General features: G+C 44.1%; 1 long non-coding RNA gene across 5 annotated transcripts in view; it reads right to left on the reverse strand.

Moving 5' to 3' along the window:
- LOC138752502 (uncharacterized) overlaps nt 1-16,688 on the reverse strand; it is a 148,794-nt gene that overhangs the window by 81,258 nt on the left and 50,848 nt on the right. For 2 of the 5 annotated variants that reach the window (XR_011350704.1, XR_011350700.1), the window contains exon 4: nt 3,346-3,517. The exons of the other annotated variants lie outside the window; for them this stretch is intronic. This is a non-coding gene — a long non-coding RNA (uncharacterized lncRNA). Of the gene's footprint in view, nt 1-3,345; nt 3,518-16,688 lie in introns of those variants that run through there. 5 annotated transcript variants of the gene reach the window in all.

The following is a 16,688-nucleotide window of genomic DNA, read 5'->3' on the forward strand; positions in this document are numbered from 1 at the left end:
CATGGGAAGGTATAGGATCAGGATGCACAGCCTCAGAATAAAAGGACACCCCTTTAGAACAAAGATGATGAGAATTTTCTTCTGCCAGATGAGGTCAAATAATTGAGTATATTCAAAATTATTCCAGGATTCTCATATCAGAAGCATCTGATAGTTCTTGGCCAGTACTTGTTGAAATTTAGGAGAATGAATGAGGATCTCAATGGAAACATTTCAAATGTAGATGTAGAATGGTGGTTTCCCATAGAGTCTAGGAAAAGAGGGCACATCTTCTGTACTGAAGAATATATGCTTAGAACAGAGATGCACAGTAATTTGTTCAGCTAGAGCAGTGGTTTTCAAACTGCCCCTCCAAACTCACATCCTACCTTAAGTAATCCCGATGCCATCGGTGCTCTGCGATCAGTAAGGGATTGCTTAAGGTGATAGGTGAGTGGGAAGGGAAGGTTGAAAACCAATGCTCAAGACCCAATTGTTAATGAAATATTTTGCTTAAGAAAATATGTAATTGGCCCATTTCCTTTGTAGTTATATAGCAGTGCACATAATGAGTCAATTGGGAACGATTAAAACAGTGGTTTTCAAACTTTTTTCTTTCCACCCACCTACCACCTTAAGCAATCCCTTAACTAATCACAGAGCACTTATGGCATAGGGATTGCTTAAGGTGGCATGTGAGTTTAGGGGGCAGATTTAAAATCACTGTGCTAGAGGGTGGTAAATCTATGGGATTTGTTGCCTTAGGTGGTTGTGAAGGCCAGGTCATTAGGTATATTGAAGGCAAATGTGTATTGATTAGGTCATTAGGTGTATTGATAGGCTGTTGATTAGCCAGGGCTTCAAAGGTTATGGGGAGAAGGCTGGGATTCTGGGGCTGAATGGGAAAATAGATCAGTGGTTAATTCTACTCATTTGTCTATGGTCTAACTCTTGCCATCTTATTTTGAAAGCCTCCCACTTACCCCTTTACTATTTGCCTTTCCAATCAACTTTTACAAGTTCTTGCCTTGTGCCATCAAAAATAGCATTGCCTCAATTTAGCCCTTTAAATTTTGAACCAGTATTTCCACACTTGTGTGAAAACTAATAGAATTATGGAACTAAAGTGCTTCCCCACTGGCACTTCAGCTACTTTTCCCAAGAGATATATGTTCTCAATATGAGTTCAGGGCCAACCTTCTCCTGTTAGAGTGAAGGAAAAATCTGGAAGAATTATGGATCTCTGGCTGACGAGGGATATTGAGATACACAACAGGTATGGAGAATCCACCTTTTGCTATTCAACGAACATATCTCAACGATGATTCAGAATTGCTGGAGAATTTTGAAATTCTAATTCAGGATTACCTTTATTCCTTACATAATTTTTAAAAAAATGAGATTTAGGGTGCAATTTAAGGTCCTAGTGTAGCTGGAGATCTCTTACAGGTTCCACTGACGATGGTTGCAACTGGGACGCGTAAATCCCTTGATAGAGACCATGGGGTGTCCATTTAAGGCAGAGATGAGGTGCAAATGATCTCCACAGATGATCATGTTTTCTTCCTGAAGAAAGACCCTTTGAATATTTTCAGAGACAGACATAGCTGAATTCTTGACAATCAATGGGGATGAAAGATGTTTTATGGGAATAAAGCATTGAGGTTGGTATCATATTAGCCACAATGGTGGAATAGGTTTGAGAGGGTACATAGCCTTCTATTGTCCTCAATTTATATGATCACAGGGGAAGGTTTAAAGCAGTGGTTCTCAACCTTTTTCTTTCCACTCACATACCACTTTAAGTAATCCCTATGCCATTGGTGCTCTGTGATTATTAAGGGATTGCTTGAGGTGGTATGTGAGTGGGAAGGCTGAGAATCAATGCTTGTTACTGAAATATTTTACTTGAGAAAAAATGTAATTGGCCCATTTCCTTTGGAGTTATGAAACTGAGCACATCACGAGTCAATGAGATTTGATTAAAATAGTGCTTTCAAACTTTTTCTTGCGATCCACACACCACCTTAAGCAACCCCTTACTAATCGCAGAGCACCTATGGCATAGGGATCACTTAAAGTGGTATGTGAGTGGAAAGAAAAAGGTTGAGAACCATTGGTTTAAAGGCAAGGCAGCCCATGTCAATCGTTCCCATGTCCAACATGCCGCAATGCAGAGCAGTTGGCATGCAGGCACCATTATCCAACTCCTTCTGCATCTGGGAAAATAACCTGAAGTCATTAAATTATCATTTTAATGATCTTTTGAGTGCCAATTTTCTCCATCCCTCTGACCACAAAAATTAAACAGACGTGTAATTTAATTGCTCTCAGTCCAAGAACTCAACTTTTGGAGAGTTGAACTGGGCCACTGCTCAACTCAGGCCTGTAAAGTATTATAGAATCTATTGGTGCTGTGCAAGTGAGCCCAGATCCACCCTTGCTCCCAGCTCCCATCCTTAGCCTCTCGTCGTGAAGCAGGGCGTCAAATATTGCTTATGTCCAAAAAATGTCTTGCTCAAGAATCTTTCTCAGAAATATCTCAGCCTTTTTTTTTGGCTACACCTTTTTCTAATCATCAGACTTTTAGGTATTTCTTTTTAGGCTGTCTTTCTCTTTCGTCTCCAAGGGGCTTACCTGCTTAAGAGATAAAGCATCGCAAATGTTAAGCATTTATCCATCTGTAGAATCAAAATTGTTTTCAAGTATATAATTTCTGGATGGATTCTCTGGATATTGCTTTATAAACACAAACAGATGGAGTAATAAACTTTTATGACCTAGTGGAGCTGATAGTTCTCTGATCCGTCCCTTGGGGCTTTTCGCTGCATTACTCTTCATAGAATTCTGTATGAACAAGAATCTTGTAAATTTACATCATTTGTGTGAATAGCAGAGAAACCAAGATGATGGCTTTAATTAACAAATGGATCTTTCTTTTCCCTCCCCCACCTTCATTCTTTCTTGGGACATCCTTCCCTCAAGTCTTGTCCTCCTCCCACAGAACTGTAAAAATCAAGTTTGGCGTCACCCAATCTCATTTTGTTTTCCAGTTGTGGCAATAACTTGCAAAGCAATGCATTGCTTCTTGCCCCTATCATGCAACACAGGATGGGATACAGCAGAAGCTAATTTTGCCAATCCATATAAATCCGACTCAAAGCCTCCAAAGCAAACCATCTTAAGATGCTGAGGTCAGCGGGGGTGGACTCAAAATTCTGATTCTGTCCTTAAGAATAGTTAAGCAATTCCAAAGACAATTGTGTACATTTTCTATCGCACGGTTAATGTTTCACACAAGCCGATCGTGAACTTTTTTTTCTCATCCATGCAAGACATCTATCTGTACACTGTAATCAACGCCGAGCAGTTAATCTTTATTTTGGTCATGGATAAATGTTGGCCAAGATACTGGATGAACTTCATTGTTCTTCTTCAAATAGTACCAAGGGATCTTTCACGTACAATTGAGCCAACAGATACAGACTCTGCTTAATGTCTTCTTAAAAAGTCATGAATAACTTGCACGACTGTCCTCCTGGAACCAAAACGCAAACTCAGATTAGGATATCGTGACTTCTTTTTCTGTAAGAACCAGTCCAAAATGTGGAGTGAAGCACAGGTTTTCTGTATAAGTAGTTGATATTCAAAATCTGCTGCGACTTATTGTGTAGGGAGATAATCCTATAGTGATGCGATTTGGTCTGTCCTGGGTTGCTCTTTCATTGACTTGTTCTACACACAGAATTTGGGCAAGACTGGCAGTCAAGATTCAGGATTTACCACACACAAAATACTTTCCTCTGCTTACCCTGCAACGGCAAACAAATAGTCACCAAATAATCCAGAGACATTATTATATTTTTTCCTCTTTGTTATCCATGTGTCTTCTTTGGCTTGGCTTCGCGGACGAAGATTTATGGAGGGGGTAAAAGTCCACGTCAGCTGCAGGCTCGTTTGTGGCTGACAAGTCCGATGCGGGACAGGCAGACACGGTTGCAGCGGCTGCAGGGGAAAATTGGTGAGTTGGGGTTGGGTGTTGGGTTTTTCCTCCTTTGCCTTTTGTCAGTGAGGTGGGCTCTGCGGTCTTCTTCAAAGGAGGTTGCTGCCCGCCAAACTGTGAGGCGCCAAGATGCACGGTTTGAGGTGATATCAGCCCACTGGCGGTGGTCAATGTGGCAGGCACCAAGAGATTTCTTTAGGCAGTCCTTGTACCTCTTCTTTGGTGCACCTCTGTCATGGTGGCCAGTGGAGAGCTCACCATATAACACGATCTTGGGAAGGCGATGGTGCTCCATTCTGGAGACGTGACCCACCCAGCGCAGCTGGATCTTCAGCAGCGTGGACTCGATGCTGTCGGCCTCTGCCATCTCGAGTACTTCGACGTTAGGGATGAAAGCGCTCGAATGGATGTTGAGGATGGAGCGGAGACAATGCTGGTGGAAGCGTTCTAGGAGCTGTAGGTGATGCCGGTAGAGGACCCATGATTCGGAGCCGAACAGGAGTGTGGGTATGACAACGGCTCTGTATACGCTAATCTTTGTGAGGTTTTTCAGGTGGTTGTTTTTCCAGACTCTTTTGTGTAGTCTTCCAAAGGCGCTATTTGCCTATCCCTTAAAATACATGGCCTGCAAGGTTATTTCAGAGCGTGGTTAATACTTAAACTGATTGGAGGGTCCAGAGAAGTATATCAGCCAGACCACATGAGAGTGGGATTTTTCCTACCCTGAGAACAAAATGTGTTTCTGATGGCAACAAAACACATGTGCTGGAGAACTCAGCAGGTCACGCACCCTCAATGGAAAATAAAGGGTGACCAATGTTTCAATCTTGAGGGCTTCGTTTTGTCTCATGAGATCAATCAAGCAAGTTGCTGGATATAGTCCAATAACACCAGACAACAATTTTTTTCAAAAGGCTTGCATCCTGAAAAATATATGGGGGTTATGATAGATTACTTCAAGCTGAACACAAAGATAATATCAGATTTGCTTTATCACTAGGCGAGCAGGTAGAAAAGAAAAGTTTGAAAAACCACTGTTTTAATCATACCTCATTGACTCGTTATGTGCACGTCTTCATAACTCCAAAGGAAATGGGCCAATGACAATTTTTCTCAAGCAAAATATTTCAGTAACAATTTGATCTAGAGCAGTGGTTCTCAACCTTCCCTTCCCACCTTAAGCAATCCCTTACCAATCACAGAGCACTGGTGGCATAGGGATTACTTAAAGTGGTGCATGAGTAGAAAGAAAAAGGTTGAGAACCATTGGGCTAGATCAACAATAAATTAATTTTTATTGAATTTATCATGTTTAATCGCCTAAAAATGCTGACACATTGCATCAGTTCGGCTGACCTAAAATTAATTTGCTGCTAATCATTGTTTGCACTCAGCATCTGATGCCCTTGTGCCAGTATCCAGCATTGATGGATTCGAGTTGCACTGATACCGCTTTTCCATAGTTGCAATGTTCTGGTGAAACCATTCACCATGTTCATCACTGACTGCATCAAGGTCAGAAAGGAAGGAATCCAAGTGCGGATACAAAAATTGAAATTTCAATGATGTCCGAAGTAGACATAAAATAGGTTATAACGGTATGTAATAAGAACACTTTTAGGTGATTTTTGTGATCAACAGCCCAAAATCCATAAAATACATCCAAAACTCTTCAGGAACCAAAATCTTCATTGTCCAGAATTCCAAAATTTTTGGAAATTACCATATTATTTATGGCAATGCTTAGTACAAAACTAATGAAGCATGTGCCACCCAGGTTATAATCTGGCGCTATCTGTCAGGGGTTGGTATGTTCTTCCCCTGACCTGCGTGGGTCTTCACCAGGAACTCCAGTTTCTTTTCCCACCCTTCAAAACATAGGTTAGTGGATTTATTGGGTGGCACAGGTTTCATGGGCCAGAACGGCCTACTACTGTGAGGTAGTATTAAATTAAATTAAAAATTAAATGAGGTAATGGACATGCAAAGTTGACAAGAAAGTTAGACATGAGTCAGAGAGAAAGAATGGTAGGCCTAAGGATAAGGAAGGGTAGGGTAAAGATTAGGATGAGGTTTCCAAGATAGGGCAGCCAGACATCCTCTGAACATCCCCAGAGTCGTGCCCATGATTGAGGACTCAGGAAAGCAAGGCTTTCAACTTTTAGTGCTGGGAGGTTTTACCCACAATTTGGAGGACCAGGGAAACTTGTCCACAAACATCACTTAATTTGGTGTGTGCAAAATGGGTATGATAGTTTGCATTGGTGAACTTTCTATGTAATTTTCCAAGATGCTCAGTGAAGATTGTCCTCCAAGAACAATACCAGGATTCAATGCAGTTGAACCTCTATTATCCAGTGCTCTGTGGTCTAGCAAATGACATGGTCCAGCATGGTCTGAATCTGCCACCATTAGTACAAACTCCTTACAGACAGAGAGGGACTTGAACTCTGGTTCCGATCGCTGGCACAGTAAAGGTTGAATCTGCCGCCATTCGTACAAACTCTTTACAGACAGCAAGGAATTCCAAGCCCGGTTCCGAGCACTGGCACCGTAAAGGTGTTTCACTAACTGCTACACTAACCGGGCTTGGTTCAGCATCATGCTGAAGAAGATTGAAAAGAGGGTTGGTGCGAGAACGCAGCCTTGCTTCACGCCATTGTTTATGGAGAAGGGTTCAGAGAGCTCATTGCTGTATCTGACCCAACCTTGTTGGTTTTCGTGCAGTTGGATAACCATGTTGAGGAAAACCTCAACAATGAAGACGCTGTTTACATCTGGTACCTCAATAATGAAGACGCTGTTTACATCCGGTACCGCACGGATGGCAGTCTCTTCAATCTGAGGTACCTGAAAGCTCACACCAAGACACAAGAGCAACTTGTCCGTGAATTACTCTTTGCAGACGATGCCGCTTTAGTTGCCCATTCAGAGCCAGCTCTTCAGTGCTTGATGTCCTGTTTTGCGGAAACTGCCAAAATGTTTGGCCTGGAAGTCAGCCTGAAGAAAACTGAGGTCCTCCATCAGCCAGCTCCCCACCAGGACTACCAGCCCCCCCCACATCTCCATCGGGCACACAAAACTCAAAACGGTCAACCAGTTTACCTATCTTGGCTGCACCATTTCATAGGATGCAAGGATCGACAACGAGATAGACAACAGACTCGCCAAGGCAAATAGCGCCTTTGGATGGCTACACAAAAGAGTCTGGAAAAACAACCAACTGAAAAACCGCACAAAGATAAGCGTATACAGAGCCGTTGTCATACCCAGACTCCTGTTTGGCTCCGAATCAAGGGTCCTCTACCGGCATCACCTACGGCTCCTACAACGCTTCCACCAGCGTTGTCTCCGCTCCATTCTCAACATTCATTGGAGCGACTTCATCCCTAACATCGAAGTACTCGAGATGGCAGAGGCTGACAGCATCGAATCCACGCTGTTGAAGATCCAACTGCGCTGGGTAGGTCACGTCTCTAGAATGGAGGACCATCGCCTCCCCAAGATCGTGTTATATGGCGAGCTCTCCACTGGCCATCATGTCAGAGGTGCACCAAAGAAGAGGTACAAGGACTGCCTAAAGAAATCTCTTGGTGCCTGCCACATTGACCACCGCCAGTGGGCTGATATCGCCTCAAACCGTGCATCTTGGCGCCTCACAGTTTGGCGGGCAGCAACCTCCTTTGAAGAAGACTGCAGAGCCCACCTCACTGACAAAAGAAAAAGGAGGAAAAACCCAACACCCAACCTCAACCAACCAATTTTCCCCTGCAACCGCTGCAACCGTGTCTGCCTGTCCCGCATCGGACTTGTCAGCCACAAACGAGCCTGCAGCTGACGTGGACATTTACCCCTCCATAAATCTTCGTCCGCAAAACCAAGCCAAAGAAGAACACTAACCAGGATTTGATTTGCATATATTTGATCCTTTTAGCTCAGAATAGAGGTCTGATCGAGGCACTGACTGCATCTTTGAAAGCTATTTTCTGATCATTAGCTGGGTCCCAACATCTTTGGATTAAAGAGGTTCAATCTATATTAGTAAAATAAGACTTTAAAAGAAGCATCCAATTTGATCCAATATCGACTCCAGGTAATGCTGACTATTATACATCCCAACAATTTTATCAGGTTTTTTTTGCAAAGAGCAAAGTGTTAAGAAACATAAGCAATTAGTTGAACCAAAAACTCAAAGGCTGAGACAAAGTTTTTCAAACTGCATCAAAATAATCAATAAAGAAGGAGATTAATAAAATGAACAGGTAACATCAATAATATCCAGAATATATAAAGCTTGGCCTTTTCTATATACAAACAACAGCAGACAAAAGAGAAGGGAGAAAGTATATACATTTTTAATCTGCAGATGCTGCAAATTGAAAATAAAAAGCTGAGACATTAATTCTATTTCTTTTATCACAGGTACTGCCAAACCAGTTGAGTTTTTCCAGTATTTTCTGTTTATTTATCAGGTAGGGAGCTATGTTTAGAAAGAGATAGAATTAGAGGGAGGAAGGTTAAAGAAAGCATTAGGTATTTTATTCAGGCAGAAAGTGAAGCTGAAGTAGAGAAAATAGACTTGATAGAGGGATGCAGAGCACAAATGTGCTGGAGAGATTCAGCAGGTCACTCAGTGTCCATTAAAAGTAAAGGGTAAGCAATGTTTCAGATAGATATATGGAGAAAAGAGGGAGATAGAAGAGAAAGAATGAGAGAGTAAAGATACAGAGAGAAAGCAAGGAAAATATACATGGAAAGAAAGTGTGTGGGAGAGAGAGAGAGAGAGAGAGAGAGAGAGAGAAATTAAAATGAATTGAAAGAAAATAAATATAAAGAGTAGCAAAGACAACTGCTTATTCAGCATTAAGAAGTTCAGTCAACATTAAGAGAAATGTAATGGAGTGTGAGAGGATTTTGTAAAGCAGGTGAGAGAGGAAATAATCTATCAGTACTACTCCGTAGCAGAGAACAAAATAACCTTGACAGGCCAGATACAGAGAGGTTGTTTCCTCTACCTGAGGAGTCTAGGACCAGGGGCCAATGTTTGACCAGAGTATGGTCAGGGAGACTCACGATTCATTCCAAACAGCCATACTCAATTCACCCCATCAGCTCCTCCCTGTGGGGAAAAGGATCCAAGACCCGACATATTCAAAGACATTTTCTTTCCTGTTGTTAGCGATTCTGGCAAAAATGAAATGATGTTGCCATTGCTCTGTACATACTCCTCTCTCTCTGTAGCTCTGCACCACTCGCTGTATGATGTAGAGGATGTCTAACTGGACTGCTCGCAAAGCAAGTTGCATCAGTACATGTGACAATAAACAAACTTGAATTTTAAGAATCTAGGGTAAGCTGTTGAAGACTGAAATGAGGAAAATTTTCTTCAAAGGGAACTAAATCTTTGGAATTCTTCACCTCCTATGGAAGTGGAAAATTTGCCATTATGTTCACTCCAGATCAATGGTTCTCAACTTTTTTCTTTCCACTCACATCCCACTTTAAGTATTCCCCATGCCATTGATGCTCTGTGATTAGTAAGGGATTGCTTAAGGTTGGATGTGAGTGGAAAGGAAAAAGTTTGAAAACCACTGTTTTAATTGTACCTCATTGACTCATCATGTGCAGGGTTTCATAACTCCAAAGGAAATGGGCCAATGACAATTTTTCTCAAGTAAGATATTTCAGTAACAATTGGGTCTAGAGCACTCAATCTTCCCTTTCCACTCACTTATTGCCTTAAGCAACCTCTTAATAATCACAGAGCACTGATGGCATAGGGATTACTTAAAGTGGTATGTGAGTGGAAAGAAAAAGGTTGAGAACCACTGCTCTAGATGGAGATCCATGGATTTCTGGGCATTAAAGGATCTACGAATAGTGTTACAAATAGCAATGAAAGAGGCCAGCCATGACTTTGATGAATGGTGTGGCAGGCTGGAAGGGACGACTTCTCCAGCTCCTGTTTTCTACGCTCTGATGAAAGGAGAGAGGATGGGAGAAGACTGGCCCAAGACCAGACTGTGGAGGTCAACGCAGCTAATGAAAGGGTTTTATTTGTTGCAGATAGGCAAAAGAGGAAAAGGGCCAATGCAAGCAGGAGAGAAGAAAAATGTAAACAGCATGACACGCCAACACAAACAGGAGGAAGCCATCTGATGTAGGAGAGAGAAAAACAACAGGTCAAAATAAAAGCAAAACATGAGAGTCCACAGACACCATGTTTGAAGTAGAAACACAATGCTGGAGAAATTCAGTAGGTCAGTGGACTTTAACAGCAAAGATCAGAAACAGAATCAAAATTTATCACCATGAACATGTCATGAAATTCCGTGTTATGTGGCAGCGTCACAGTGCAAACATTCATATTATGAACTATCTTGCAACATTAATATTTAAAAATATAGTACTGCACAAAAAAATAAGGCAGTGTCTTTGGTTCATCGATCATTCAGGAATCTGATGGCAGCAGGGAAGAAGCTGTCCTTGTGCCGCTGAGCGCTCATCTTTAGGCTCCTGTTTCTCCTTCCTGATGGTAGCTGGGTGGTGGGGGTCCTTGAGGATGGATGCTGCTTTTTTAAGACACCGCCTCATGTAGACCTCCTTGGTGGAATGCAGTCTGGTGCCTGTGATGCCGCAGGCCTAGTTTTTTCGTCCTGAGATTTGGCTCAGTGATGCACCAGGACCAGGAAGATCAATGCAAGGAGGAATCAATGTGACTCCCAAGCAGATGGAAGGGAAGTTGGCAAGACACAGACGCCAACGTTGGTGGAGCCCCAATCAGATATAATGAGGAGTAGAAGGCCAAGAGAAGCTGGTGCTGCCTTTAGGAATCAGGAAAGCAAGGAGCTGGAAGTGCAAGGGAAAGACAGAAAGCTGACGGAAAGGGTAGGTCGAGGCCGGAAAGGCCAATTAAAAGAGGTAAGGAAGAAAGAAGGTGAACAAATTGGAGATGAAGAATTAACCCATAGGAGAAAGGAATGAGGAGTAAGGAATTAAATTTCAACAACATCTGTTTTAAAGGGAAAATTGGGAATTTGCACTCCAGTGCTTTTTACCCCCACAAATTAAAAATTCAATGTTCCTTCTGGATTTTCCATGAGTCTGACAAGCTGGGCCACCCAGAGCCCATTCATGTACAAGGTATCCCAAATGGAGGAATTAGACATTGTAGGTAAGTCATTTACTTAGCGGCCTTTCTCCCTATTCCCCCTTCCACACCGACACTTATTGCTCCATTCCCACCCTAGCTGCACCCACCCTGAACATTGATCTGCTGAATCAGCTCCTCCGACCACCAATCACCAATGTTCCACCTAACTGACCTCCTCCCATAATTCTTGTCAGCTACCCTAATAACTCTCCCATGAATTCCTTGGCCTGACCCCACTACCATGATGCCTTCTCAACCTAATTCTACCACAACCTCTGCAGAAAGGTCCCAGCTCAACACCAGTTATGACTCTACTTTTCTTTTTAGCCCCACTATCATCCGTGCTCCACATCAATTGACTTAACGTGTGAAAGAAAGGCCTTTAGTAGCTCAAGAAGTGTCCCACAGCACTTGAAACCACATGTGGCACTGCACCTTACAGCAAACAAGCCAGACAATAAAATGCTCCCGATCCCACCTTTTAACGCAGACAGGGGTTCCAAGAATACAACAGTCATTGAGGGGTCAGCGTGGAACACTGGCTCAAGTCCTGGCTGGGGATTGAACCCACAATCTTCTGTCTGCAAACAGCAAGGCAAATTGCACAACTACAAAAGTAATACAAAGGGAAGCAAGGCCAACACAGCTGGGGGGGATTGACAAGTAGATTTGGAAAATGTGGCAGGAGGATAGGAAGTGGAAGAAGTGGACAGAGAACAGAAACTATTCAATAGTGGGAGATGATGAAAGATGTTCAGCTCGAGCTGAGGGAGAAACTGAAGTAAGAAACAGAAAAAGAAATTCCAAATAAGATTTTTTTTTAAAAGATGCCAAAGCAAGCAGGGCTAAGGGAACATAAGCAACAGGCAATTCCAAAACAAATATGTGGAATCCATTGGAAGTGCGAGAAGAACCGGAAAGGCCAATTAAAACAGGAGTGAAGATTGAACAAAGTACCAGAAGGCAAGTCAAAGCAAATGCTGACAACAGACAAGTGGGGGAAAGGACATTGAAGGTGAAATCTGGGCAGAGAAGAAGCAGTCAGGGGAGAGGAAATTAAACAGAGGAGGAAGCGTTGTAGTCAACATTCAGCAGAAACAGAGAATGTGGCCACAATAAGCGAGAAATGCCAAAGAAACACTTTGAAGAAATCAAAGTTGGGCAAAATGCATTCATTCAAGTTGGTTTTTAGGTTTGGAAATAATTGAGGGTCCTTTTGCAGGGGGGCGGGGGAGGAGGAGGATAGTTTTAAGCGCAGACTGACTGACACAAGGATTTTGCCAGGATGTGGATAGATCCTGTGGTCAAACGTGGCTTTCATTAGGAGATAGCCAAAATATCACCCGTTCTCAACTCTTACTTACTTACTGGAAATGAAACAAGTTACTTGAGGCTAGAGGAGTGAATTCTAAAAATTCTAATTCTAGAAATAGTTCAGTGATGACCTTGGCTACTACTGTGAGTGGGGAACACCACCCATTATTTCATACGGGGAGCTAAAAATGCTGCTATTGTAGCCCAGCTGCTTTCTCATTGACTAATTCCAGACTACTTGATCCAGAATAACAGTGGATTTTATTGGGATATAGGATCAGTCGGCCATTTGGTCTGTCGAGTCTACTCCAGCGTTCCATCTCCCTCTCAACCCTACTCCCCTGCCTTGGCCCCATAGCCTTTGATATCCTGACTATTCAGATACCTATGAATCTCTGCCTTAAGTGCACCCAAGGACCTGGCCTGCACAGCTGCCCGTGTTAGCAAATTCCAGAGGATCACCACTCTCTGGCTAAAAAATTTCCACTGCTTCTCTATTTTATAATCCTTTAAGTTCCGCCCTCTTGTCCGAGGTAAAACACGAAAATCTGAAGACACTGTGGTTGAAGTAAAAACACATTGCTGGAGAAACTCAGCAGGTCAAACAGTGTCCTTGAAATAGCAAAGGCAAAAATACATAACCGATCTTTCAGTTGTCAAGGTATGGAAAAATGGCAGCAGGCGTCCGTGGTGATACGACCATCAGCCTACTGCAGGGGGCGAACTCTGTACCTCCAGGAAGATCACCTAGGGGGCTGACTCCACCTGTCTGGCTGTCAATCAGCTGACCCGAGTATAGACCTGAGCCGGCCCCTCCTGAGCCAGTCACACAGGAGCCACCGAAGCATGAACTGGTGTTCAGACTTTTACCTGAATAAAACCTGTTGTACAGTCTCTCAAGTTTTGTGCTTGCTTGCTACTACCTCAGCACACCACAGCGTCTGAATAAAAGAGTCAGGAGCGGAGGCTGGAGGGCAGCAAGATTAGAATATGAGAGGGGAGTGATTAAATTGAGACAGTTAATGTCTCAGCAGCAGTTGGAAAGAAAAAGATTCAGAGCTATCACAGGCAGTTGGCCAGGACAAGGTGTCCAGGAGGAGAAAGAATACTTAAAGCAGGAGAACCGGTCGTGGGTGGGGAATGGATGGTCATTGAAAGAGGCCCAGAGATGGAGGTGACGGAAGAAGAGTTCGGCATCTTGGTGTGTGCAATACTCATTAAGGTGTGAGTGGAGAGGGACGGAGGTAAGGCCTCGGCTAAGGACAGAGCACTCCATCACAGAGAGGGGATAGTAAAGACCAAGCAGGGATCAGAGTGGGAATTAGTTTGGTGGAGGGTTCTGAGGGGAAATGGAGGGTTAGGGAGGTCAGATGGTGGAGATGGAAGGTGGGTGGAGGTGGGGGCGGGAGAGATTGGAGCAGGAATGTGGGGGTTGGGTGGTCGGGGAGGGGAGGAGTGGGGAGGACGGGGTTAACCAAAGAGAGAGGGGGGAGTGAGATGAGGATTAGGGGGTTAGGGAGAAAAGGAGTGCTGAGGGTGGGATGGGGGAGATGTAGGTGGAGAGGAAAGGGTAAGGAGTAGAAAGGGGGATGAGTAAATGGGATCTAGCAGCGAGTTTGGGACTACAGTAAGAGTCTATGTCGGGAGCCATGTGGTTGGAGTCATTGTGGGAAGCTCCGGCCCAAGGGGACCTCCTGCAGGTAGGTGGACAGGGTCATTTGTTGGAGTCCATGATATCTAGCAGTGCCACGTGCGACTGTTGTCACTCAAGGCAGCAGTGCAATCGGCATCTTCCCTGGATTCCAGCGACACCATGTGCAAATCATGCGGGCCACCATTTTGACTGCATGCCAAACTCCATCTTCTCAGCCATATGATGCTATGAGGGTTCGAACTGGTCATCTTAGGGATGAGGGCAGCCATCTCGGGTGCAGGGGCACCCATCAGACTTGTACAATGAATCCATACTGGCCTCCATCACCCTGATCTAGGAGGTCCCACACGAACTCGCAAGGTCCGTGATGGATGTCCAAGTAAATGGATGTGATATCAACTGTTTATTTGATAGCGGGAGTACAGAAAGCTTTATCCACCCCGATACTGCTAAACGACTTTCCCTTAAAGTATGGCCCACCAAGCACATGATATCACTCACATCCAATCACACAATGCAGCCACCCTGGAATAACCCTCACTGTTGGAGGCGTAGTGTACCAACGCTTCAGACTGCTCGTTATACCACAACTCTGTGCCCCTTTGCTACTGGGGCTGGATTTCCAGTGCCAACCAGAAAGTCTCTCTGTGCTTTGATGGGCCTCTACCACCCCCCCCCACCCAATAATCTGAAGTGAACAGTTGACAGGCGGCCCCTGCAGGTGAGGTGTGGTCTCTCGACCCTCAAGGTTGACACTCCCCTTCTGCTGTTCGCCAACCTCACCCCTGATTGCAAGCTGGTGTCCACCAGGAGTAGACGGTACTGTGGGAATGACAGGGCATTCATTAAGCAGAAGTTCTGCGCTTATTGGGTGAGGGCATCATCGAGGACAGTAGTGTGTGTGTGTGTGTGTGTGTGTCTAAGTGTATGGGTGTTTTCTCTCTCTCTCTCTCTCTTTCTCTCTCTCTCTCTCTCTCTCTCTCTCTCTCTCTCTCTCTCTCTCTCTCTCTTTCTCTCTTTCTCTCTCTCTCTTTCTCTTACCTGAGAATAACAGAGGGACCTTGAGATGCAAATCCATACATCCCCCAAGGTAGCCACACAGGTTGGTAGGATAGTTATGGGATGCTTGGATGTCTTCCCTGATGGGCGCCAAGACACGGTCTCGATCTGGGACCTTGCTCCATCCGGGGGCACCCTGACCACCACTGACTTTCAACAGATGCTCCCTTCCACTTCAACTTAAAGGGTCCTAGAACCTGGAGCTGACTACCCCCTTTCCCAGGCCACAGTTGTCACCAACAATGTACCAGCTCCACACTCCCCCACCATCCCCACCCCTCGATAAACTGTTAACAGGACAACCTCAGAAGCTGCTCAGGATGCTACACCAGGGCCCCAACCATTGCCACATCCCTCGCTGGAGCAGAGGAGACCCCCTGATTGACTTAACATGTAAAATGTATATATGTAGAATTGTTTCACCCTCTCCCCTTCAGGACTCTTCTTATATAGGAGGTGAATGTGGTAAACCACTGTTATGCCATGATTGGCTGCTGCTGGGTAGACAAACCTCCTGAGACCGATCCTACCCATAGTCCCTTGCATGTTCCCCTTTCTCTTTGCTTCGATCCGTCAATAAGGTTGATCTTTAGTTCTTAAAAGCCAGAGTTTTACATTGGCCTTTTATGATTAATGATGGCACATCACACACCTATCCGCTTTTATTCTGTTTTTTTTTAATTTTATTTTGTTCAGGCGGCTCCCTACATTTTAGTTTGATAAAGGACTCATGCCCGAACTGATGGTTATGTATCTTTATCTTTATTTCAAGGACACTGCTGAGTTTCTCTAGCATTGTATTTTTACTTGAACCACGGTGTCTGCAGACTTTTGTGTTTTACTCCCTTCTCTTTCTCCCTGTTACCTATCAAAACCCCCACCCAGTTTCTACCAGTCGTATATTAGAGGCAAATTACAGAGGTTACATTTAAATTTTCATATACCACAGTATATGAAATAACAAAATGCCGGGCATTGAACGTCTAACAGCCTCTCTCTCGTCGACAACAGTAAGAGAAAGATGATCATTAATGTCAGGAGATGCGGCAGAGTCCACTCCTTGACCACATCTATAGCGCTGATCAAAAGAGCAGAGAGCTTCAATATATTAGGAATAAATACTTTCAATGATCTGACTTGGGACAAAGCATATTGGCTCGCTAGTCAAGAAATTGCACCAACATCTCTGCTTTCTCAGAAGACGAAGGAAGTTCAGCATGACCCCCCCCCCCCCCACCTTCCCCCACCCCCGTCTGTCAACAACTACGTGCTCTGCTCAAGTTCAGAAAGGGTGACAGAATGTAGTGAATGCAGTTCAGAATATCGCACGGAGCTCCCCTCCATGGGCTCCATCTACGTCTCCTGCAGCGTGGGAAAGGTAGCCAACCTACTGAAGAGCCCATCATATCCTGCACACATTTCTTCTCCCTCTTCCCAACCAAGAGGAAGTGTAAGAGTGGGAAAACACACACAAACACGCTCCGGAATGAATCCTACCACAGTGCTCTCATGCTGCCCAAGCTTGG

The sequence above is a fragment of the Narcine bancroftii genome, chromosome 2 (assembly GCF_036971445.1).
Source record: "Narcine bancroftii isolate sNarBan1 chromosome 2, sNarBan1.hap1, whole genome shotgun sequence".
In the NCBI taxonomy this organism is placed as follows: Eukaryota; Metazoa; Chordata; class Chondrichthyes; order Torpediniformes; family Narcinidae; genus Narcine; species Narcine bancroftii.